This window comes from Mustela erminea, chromosome 16 (assembly GCF_009829155.1).
Source record: "Mustela erminea isolate mMusErm1 chromosome 16, mMusErm1.Pri, whole genome shotgun sequence".
NCBI lineage: Eukaryota > Metazoa > Chordata > Mammalia > Carnivora > Mustelidae > Mustela > Mustela erminea.
The window spans coordinates 63,277,690-63,286,820 of NC_045629.1; the positions used below are offsets into that span (position 1 = coordinate 63,277,690).

At 39.7% G+C, this 9,131-nt stretch overlaps 1 pseudogene; it reads left to right on the top strand.

Annotated features, from left to right (window-relative positions):
• The first annotated feature begins 3,151 nt into the window (after positions 1–3,151).
• On the top strand, positions 3,152–3,222 carry LOC116575630 (annotated as a pseudogene).
• The last annotated feature ends 5,909 nt before the right edge of the window (positions 3,223–9,131 follow it).

Sequence of the window (9,131 nt, forward strand, 5' to 3'; positions counted from 1 at the left end):
ATATTTCATTTGAAGTATAAAACCCTGTTCACCACACAGGAACTCTGTGTAGGTAAGGAAGTGGCATATATGAAAAACCCCTTCAGAATCAGCTGAGTGACAAGATCTGGGCTCTAATTTTAGCTCTGATGGAAAGACTGGGACAACTCAGATTTCTTTCCCCAGGGCGAAAATGAGAATGTGGAAATTGTTATACTTTGTTGAATCTTGGCCGAAGTATGAGGGAGACAATGTCTTCAAAGCACAAAAAGCACCTGGAAAAAGTCATCATATTATGTATAGGGTCAAGAACATATTCTGATGGATGAAAATATATAAGTAAACTGAGTTGTTATGGCCTCAAGAGTTAGCACAGGGCAAACACTGAGGTGTATTCCAAGGATGCTCCTTCTCTGAAAGTCTTTTGTTTTACCATCAAGTGATCACATGGAGTTATTCACAGTCAACACTTTCTTTGTTTCATTGCATTGGCTGCTCAGTTAATTCTTTAATTCACTACTTATTTCCTGAGTATTTTACTATTTGCTCAACACTGGTGATACCAAAAGTTGGTCAAGCATGGTTGGTGATTCATTATTTCCCTGTCAATAAATACTTGTTGAGTACCTACTATGTGTCAAGCAGTGGAGATATAAAGACAGGATAGCATGGTCACTGCCCAGTGGAACCTCTCCACTCAAATTGTGGTCTGGAGACCAGCATACTCAGCATCCCTTAGAAGTTTATTAGAAATCCAAAATTTCAGGTGTTGCTTCAGACATACTGAATCAGAATTTGTGTATTACCAAGATTCTCAGGCAATCTGTATGCACACGAAAGTATGAAAAGGACAGCATTAGGAAGCTATATGTCATAGTGCAGGTTAGTGGGAAAAGAATGAACTGGTAGTCTAGAAACTTAGGTGCTAAGGGTTGCCAGATTTCTGCTCTGATGCTTGTTATGCAATGAAAGCAGTTCACTATCTAGGCTATGACTCAATGCATTACCTTCAAAATGAAGAGAATAATATCTGCCCTTCCTCTCTTGTGTGCTATTGGGAAAAAAGTTACACAGTGTTAGTGCCATCCAAAAGACGGCATTGCTATTAAGACATTTAAGGTTTAGAGAGGTCTCTGTAATATTGAGCCTAGCTGCCCAGGAACTGGGGTTTGATTCTGATTGAACAAGTTCCTGCATTATGATTCTATGCTAAAGCACTCTTATCTCTAGGACTCAGAGATGTGAATAACAGTTTTGTTAACATGCCAGCACGCAGAGAGGTTCTAGTGCTTTTTTAGCTATATACATACAGAAATGGCTATAGCAGACATTTTATCCATTCAATTCATTTCAATAAAACTTATTGAGGGCTTGACTCCTGGGAAAAACCATGAGATATGGCAGGTTTGGTTCCCACCCTCACAGAGTATTTATTTTAGGATGATGATGTAATATGCAAAATAATTATAACTCATGATACAATAGGTAGGTCCTCTGAAAGAGGTTCTGACAATAAGCATGGGTATATTTGGAAAACAAAAGAGATTTGTAAACTAAGAACATGAAAGATTATTTAGAGATTGCATTTTTATCACCTGTTCCTTTAGCAAACTCTCAGGCCATTGGGTTATGAGATATCTACAAGTGTTGTAGAAAACTGTTAATAGATCACTAGAAAGTGATGACCTAGCTCCAGGTGGGAACAAACACCTTGTTTTATTATCCATCAAAGTAGAGAATTCAGACACATACCACTTAGGAATCTGAGCTCTTTTTTTTTTTTTCCTCCTTTTATGCTGTGTTTTGGAAAGTTTCTCCTGGAAAATGCCAACATACTGCTTATCTACAGTTTGAAATAATTATTAGAGGAAATCAGACAAGGATTTGGATGAAAGAACCAATGTTTAAGAACCATCACTGAAGCCCTACATTCCTATTTCATACCTCCTCCCATCTTGCTCTCTGAATTCCTTGCTTTTGAACAGCAAGGGAGTATACTCAGTGGAGTAGCAAGGATTTGATGATGATGGAAAGTGGAAAATCAATCTGAAGGAATTAAGTTTTATTACTGAACACTTAAGCGGTGGGGTAATCGCTTAGAGTGAATTCCCCCATCAAAGGCTAAGCTGACCCCTGCCATCTATAAATCCCTAGCCTTCCCATTACACAGCGCATCATTTTAAAAAAAGTGAATTAACTGGCTGTTCGGTGAGCCAGAGGTTTGAAGTTCCCACTTCCCCTCATTCAGCAGATTCTCAGCCTTAAGAGACATATAGACTGGAGATATATCCCATAGCTGTATGAAAATGACTAAGTCAGCTCTCTGGAATGACTGCCAGGGAGGCCTGGAGCAGTCTCAGGAATGAGAATAAGGAGGTCTCAAGTCTATTTTAGGCTCTCCAAGATAATCACCTTCTTCATTTCTCTAAATGGAAAGCCAGCAAGAACTGCTACAGTTAGCATGTGATGGGGCAAACTCGTGCTCAAGGTTATCTTTGCCAGGTATCATCACTGTCTACCATTCTGCCTGCCCTGTCTTCTCCCATCAGTCTTCTGTTCCAACTCTCTTTGTCCTTTTTGGGTAATTACTTCTTGCCCGTGCACCTTCCCCCGGATCCCTTTGGTTTGCATTGGTTTTTAGTAGCAGTAAGTATTCATGTTAGATTATTCTTCCATAATCACAAGTTTACTTCACTCCACAAATAGGCATCAAGCACCTACTATGTGCCAGGCAAAAGACAAACAAAGTCCTTTCTTTCCCCAAGATTCCTTTTGGACAAGGGATGCAGATACCATCCAAACAAACAGGTGAAATAGGTTCACTTCAGTTAGCCGTTAAGTGGAAGACAGTTCAAAAGTTACGTGATGGGGGGGGGGGGATGGCATGAGCGGGGAGCCACATTCTACAGAGTCATTCTACACATTCTACAAGCATTGAGTAAATGCTCAGTGAGGCAGTGGGAGATAAACCAAGACCTCAGTGATGAGAAAGGGCCAGATCTGAGAGGATCATTCTGGACAGAGGCATCACAGGTGCAAAGCCATTGGTGGTGCCAGATTTTTAATCCAGGAGGTGCTTGGGTGTAAGCTGATAGGAAAGAAGGATTAAGGATTTATCTGGAAGTTGCATTTGCAGAGCAAGCATATTCTTCTTGCTTATATAGTGTGTTGAAAGACTATACTTTCAGGGATCATTTCTATAGTTTGTTACTTATATAGTGTGTTGAATGTGTGCTTTTATTGTGAATGGCTTGGGGAAAGTTCGTAGAGATTTTACAGAGGGGAGAAGAGCTCCTTTGTTAATGGCATAAGGGACATCCTGCTCATGAGGTCTATGGCTTAGACATAATACAGGGTAGACTACGGGAAATTCCCAGTGTCCTAGACACACATCCACTCTTTTTAGTGCTCCAGAAACATATCAGAATGCAAGAGTGGAATAATTACAGGTATTACTTTCAAGTCTGCTTGATTTTCATACGAAGAATTAGAATTAGAATTATTAATTACACATTATTCCCAGCATACCTCACGCACTGTTGAGTAGCCTGTCATCTAGGTCACTCTTTTTCTTCTTGCCATCATCAAAATTTCTCCTCATGTAGGTATTACAGTGAAATTGGAAAAGTCTGATGACTCAGTTTTTACCCAGTTGTCCTTAGGAAATAGTGACCTAATATGTCTATTCTCCAAGTATGTGTCTTAGAATAGGGGCAATAATTTCATCAGTAGAAAGTACTCAGATGTGGGTGAGTGAGTTCAAGCCTAAGTCAGGGATATAGGAGACCAATATTCAGTTAGGAGCCCTTCAGAACTCTTGATACTGCCACGTAGCTCTTCTCCACGCATAAAGTGTTGCCTACGATCCTGATATTTTAGAATACGGCTGCGGTTTTTAGGCTTTTGAAAATTAATGGTGTGACACTCCCAGAAATGCCTAAAACTCAGCAAACAATGAAAAGAACTTGTTGCTACCATTGTTTTTGTCCTCCTAGAAGGCCCTCTCTTGCAAAGAATTTATTTCTGTGAAGTATAAGGCTTCTTCAGAATAACAACACAAAACCAATAACAATTATAATAGTAGCCAACATAGGTGGTGGTCTCTGTGTACCAAGGTTTGTGCTGACTCATGCTGACTCAATCCTTGCAAAAACACTGTGTAGTGGGCACTGTTGCCCATCTCAATTTTAAGTACAAGAAAATGGAGGCACTTATGCTAAATTCACACACTTGTAAATGGGTAAATGATTCAGGAACTGAATATGTAACAACACCTCTATAAGAGTTTCCACCATGGAGTCACATCCCAGAGGATAGAACTTATTAATCAATAAACTCATCTGTCAGAATATGCCAACGGCTTCCACTGTTTGGGATGAGGGTGCCTTATCAAGAAAATTTATTCTTGTTAGAGAGTGCTATAAAGCTACAGAGAGGTTTTCAACTTTTAATTATTAAACAGTGAAATAGAATTTCAGATGAATCCCTCAGATGTGATTTATATTCTAATGTTTTGAATTGCTTTATGTACAGATGTCAGGAAAGATGACTCTAAATGAATTTTATAGGATTAAGGGAGGGCTCATGGTCTCAGCTCGAGAGATGAAGGCCTGAAAGAAATCTTCACTGAAGCCTGAAAATGTCAGAGGTAAAAGGCCTTTCAGACTAAGTATTTGGCTTCCAAGGTAAAACTGCAAGTTAAGGCTAACAGCAGGGTCTGTCTCATCTTTTCTCTTTTTATTATATTTGCCTTTTTCTTATGAACATGACCAAGAATTCATTGCCTAGAGGTCATCAAAATTATGTAACTGCTCTTAACCTAATTTTTCAAAGACTTTCACCCTTGCAAATTTAACTCAGAAATAGTCTGGGTTATTTTTCTAGTTGATACTATACCATTTCTCTCTCTCTCTCAAAAAAAAAAAAAAAAAAAAGAAAGAAAAGCCTTTCAAAACAACAGTTGCTCACAAATAAAATACAAGCAACTGCCCATCTGTCATTATTAGTCTTTTAAAACGAAGAGTTGTCTTTCTAATTTCTCTTCAACTTTTGACATACAACTCAAAACACCTTTTCACTGACAGGCTATGTGGTTATTTCAAATACTGTCTAAAAACTCTATAAAGAGATTTGATTAAAATGGAAGCACAGATGACTGATACTCTTAAAATAATTGCTGTCTTAGTGATTCAACATGAGCCCTGCCATTTATTACACTTTTAAGTGAAATAATCTAAATTAAAATCTTCTAAGATCAATAGCTCATTTTTTTTCTTTTTTTTTTTTTTTTTAAGCCACAGCACATTCTTAATGCATTACCAGACCGGATAAGTCATATTTTCAGAACCTGAAAGTCTATAGCAGCTCAAAACGAATGTAGATATAGAGAAATATTTTACAGTGGGCCCCTTTTATTTATTTATTTTTTTTGCACAAATATATTAAAAAAGATCAGCCATCCAAAGTGTAAAATTTCTCTAAACATATCTAGTTTCTTCTCTCCCTGTACCTCCTCACTTGAAAGATAGAGTTTTTTTTTTTTTTTTTTTTTTTTTTTTTTTTTTTTAAATGTGTGAAACCACTCATCAGTCTGGTCTTTTATCATCTGAACAACAATTTGAAGACATTCACCTTTGCATTACTGTCAGGTGATAGTAAAACTTTGGTGAACATACAGAAAGAAAATCATGCAAACAATTCACTAAACGTTGACACTCACTCAAAGATGTGGTATTGGGAAAATGCAAAGGGCTCTGAGCCTCTGAGAGAGGCCTAATGTCCTTGGGGAGTCGGAATTGATAAAAATCAAATATGGCGTCCCCTTTTGTGCAGCTTCCATGCCATGGAACAAAGAAGCCCTGATTTGGAATGGACAGATCCAAGTTTTCATTACCTCTATCAGTAAGAGGGCTCTGGAATGGGTTCGAGGCAGGCTCTGCTGACAGGCTAAGAGAAACCTGGACGTGGAGCTGGTAAACGGGGGACCAGCACTGGCGGGTTGAGGTCTAATTAACCATCACAGAGTTGTGTTCTGCTCACGAAGCAATTCACAGCTTTTGCTGTTGTCTCTACCACCTGTAGATCATCCGCTTAGTGTTTGGGAGACATCTGAGAGCGACGCTGGGCTAGAGTGCATTGGAAGCATTGCCTCTTACTGTCTTTTTAGCTCAGACGGAGTTTGTAAAGGAGAAAGAAAAGGAGGTGCCTGGCCAATGCCAGGGTTCTGCTTGCTAAAGTCTCCCAATCCATTTGCCACGCCCACTTCAGTCAAAGAGGAAGCTAAGGAGAGTGTGAGAAGAACACATTCTCTTTAGAGGGACCCTACTCTCTGACCATGCATTCAGCCATCCATCCTTCCTCTGTACAGCAACCCTCTCTGCTCCCCATTTTTGCATCACCTCCTTGGGTCACAAATGTGCTCACTGAGCCCAAGTTCCATTCTGCATGGTTAATACCATGTACAGTCCCTGTCTAGAATGTTCTTGTGAAGCCTAGCATCTTGAGAGGTGATGCAAGTTGTGGTGCTGGGGCAGGCGCGATATTATATTAGTATCGAATATGAAGTGCTCCTACAATGTTGTCTCTGGTATGTGGACTTCTACAGAAATAGAAACCAGGGTATTAGAGGGCTCAATTACATCTAACACTGCATTAGTGGGTGTTTATACTCCAGCTAATTACTTCCCAGTAACTAAGTTTTAGAAGCAGTAGTAAGGCTGGCTTTTGCATGGCCTGTAGACTCATTCTCCTTGGTTTATGGTTGGATCCTCCATGGGAAAGTGAGATTAAAAGACACATTTACAGCTGTGGAGTTTAGGCCCTTGTATCCTTTAATAACAGGTAACGTGTCTTGAGTTTTTTTTTTTTTTTTTTTAAGATTTTATTTATTTATTTGACAGAGAGAGATCACAAGTAGGCAGAGAGGCAGGAAGAGAGAGAGAGGAGGAAGCAGGCTCCCCACTGAGCAGAGAGCCCGATGCGGGACTCGATCCCAGGACCGTGAGATCATGACCTGAGCCGAAGGCAGCGGCTTAACCCACTGAGCCACCCAGGCGCCCCAACATGTCTTGAGTTTGAGGAAAGATAGGTGGTCTTCCAAGTGCTGTTCATACTTCATCTCTTTTAATCATCACAGCGATCCGGTAATTTAGATACCGTTCTGATCATTGACCTTTTACAGATAAGAAAACTAATTAAACTACAGGCCCAGTTGCCTAGCTCCTAAGTGGCAGAACTGAGATTCAAACCCAGGTTTCTTGCTCCCAGGGTCCCCTCAACCACTGCCCTACAGCCTCTTCTCAATGTACTCCTTATAGTTTCTAACAGCTGAGCTCACTGTCTATAAGAACTCTTCATTGAGGACAGATGTTCACGGTTGGCCTCGGATGAACCCATAGTGGAGGCGGGCAATTTTAAACATTCTCATATTCTCATTTAATAAGACTCAGTATTATCTTCCACACCATATTCTAGCTCTGGGTGTCCACTGCAAACTCCTGAGATGCCTGACCCCTCACTGAAGCTCGAGTCGCCTTTCCCACAAGTGGAGGACCACAGAGCCTTGCAGTGTCCTCGGCAGCCCTGTTGATGACAATACTCTGCCTTTGTTCCACAGAGGACCCCAGTCCCCATTCGCCTTCATGGGCTCTGACATTGCATTGGGCATCCCTCTCGACCCTTAGGATGTACACTCCTTTGGAGAGTGACCTGTTAGACTCAGCGACCATTGCAGCATCAGTGCAGGGCACACTGCTTGGCATGGGGTAGGCGCACACCACACACTTATTTGCTGAATGAATTAATATGAAGTTTCCCCATTTTCTTTTCTTTTTTTTTTTTTTAGGGATATATAATTTTTTTTTAATTTTATTTATTTATTTATTTATTTATTTTTTATTTCCAGCATAACAGTATTCATTATTTTTGCACCACACCATATTATGCCTCCATCAGAAAGGATGAATACCCAACTTTTGTAGCAACATGGACGGGACTGGAAGAGATTATGCTGAGTGAAGTTTCCCCATTTTCTGTCTCACCTTAAGGTGTGTACCTCAGGCCAGTTTCCATCTCCTCCACCTTCACTCTTTGCTTCTTAGCACTGGGAATGAAACTTCCTCTCTTGGACCTAAGTTTTAATGCATGACAATTGATAGAATGTGCCAACACTTGAACCTTCCCCTTTACTCAGATGACACAGACTAAAGGTCTACTCCCCTGACCAGATGCCTTCATGTTTTAAATATGTGATCTACCTGATTTTATGCAATGCATTAACAGACATCAGAATGACACTAACGATGGCATTTACATAAACAGGCTATCCATATTAAACTAACACAATGGAACCTTTAAATGTAACATTAATTGGAAACCTGAACTAATTCTGTTATTAGCCATTAATACCCTGAGGACATCAACATACTTCCTGAAATGCTGAAATGGAAGTTTGTGGTACTTTTTTCATGTGCAGAGTAATATGAAAATCTTGCAACATAAGTCAATAGTTGACTTTTGAATTTATGCTTTACTTAAAGCAATCACCTTTTTCACTGGATTCATTTTGAATGGCATTTTAAGGTATTATTTACCTAACATAAAATTCACTTGTTTTATGTGTGCACCTCAAGGAGTTTTAGTACATTTACAGTTGCGAAATTTCATCCCATGCTAATTGCAGAACACATGTCATTCTTAGTGTACTTCACACACAGTAGTTGCTTATTTTGGTTTCTCAATTCATTTTCAGATGTGGCGGTACGAACCACAAAAAGACACTGAAGATAGTGTAAACTATTGATGAAGTTGAACAAAGAAACAGCACAATGTATTAGCTAGTCTAACCAATATACTGACTTGCTATAGGGAAACCTTCCTTCTGTCATCTTTTTGTTTGCAATTGGGAAGCAAGTGCTTGGTTAGTGTCATTTATTAGGACCTTGATTGACAATGTCCAAGCAGAGGCAAAGCTGGGGAGGGGAATGGGTGGGCAAATTCTTCAAAAATGATCCCTTTTCAGGCTTGGCGTCTTGGCAAAGGGTAGAACCTATTTTATGTGGTCATACCCTGACAGTAAAACCTACCTAAGGGAATGTAATCTTTTACCATAGGGAGCAAAGGGTTATGCCAGACCTTTGTGATAAGATTAGTGT